The sequence below is a fragment of the Penaeus monodon genome, chromosome 33 (genome assembly GCF_015228065.2).
Source record: "Penaeus monodon isolate SGIC_2016 chromosome 33, NSTDA_Pmon_1, whole genome shotgun sequence".
Classification (NCBI taxonomy): Eukaryota; Metazoa; Arthropoda; class Malacostraca; order Decapoda; family Penaeidae; genus Penaeus; species Penaeus monodon.
In genome coordinates, this window is record NC_051418.1 from 26,413,943 (window position 1) to 26,414,271 (window position 329).

Below are 329 nucleotides of genomic sequence, written 5' to 3' on the forward strand. Positions count from 1 at the left end.
ACTTTTGGGGCTGTTTAGTTTGTGTGTGTGTGGTTTTTTTTTCACTCCTTTTCAATAAACTGTTTTTTGAGTTTGGGTTTCTCTGTTCGTTTCAGGATGTTTAAGGTTCCAAGATTGATCTTTGTTTAGGTGATAGATCATGTACCTGAATAGATGCGAATATACCTTTATCAATGCAGATTATCCCTGACAATATGAAATGAAATCTTAATGTAAAGTAAGTGAAATCTTAATCTCACAGATCAATGCCAAGACCGATTAGCACATGATAATGTTAAAGAAAATGAATTACAAGAACAAATGACAAGCGAACAAAGAAACAAAAAAAA

At 32.2% G+C, this 329-nt stretch overlaps 1 protein-coding gene across 1 annotated transcript in view; it reads left to right on the plus strand.

Moving 5' to 3' along the window:
• LOC119594194 (lisH domain-containing protein ARMC9-like) overlaps window positions 1-329 on the plus strand; it is a gene marked incomplete in the record, with an annotated part of 29,121 nt that overhangs the window by 10,852 nt on the left and 17,940 nt on the right.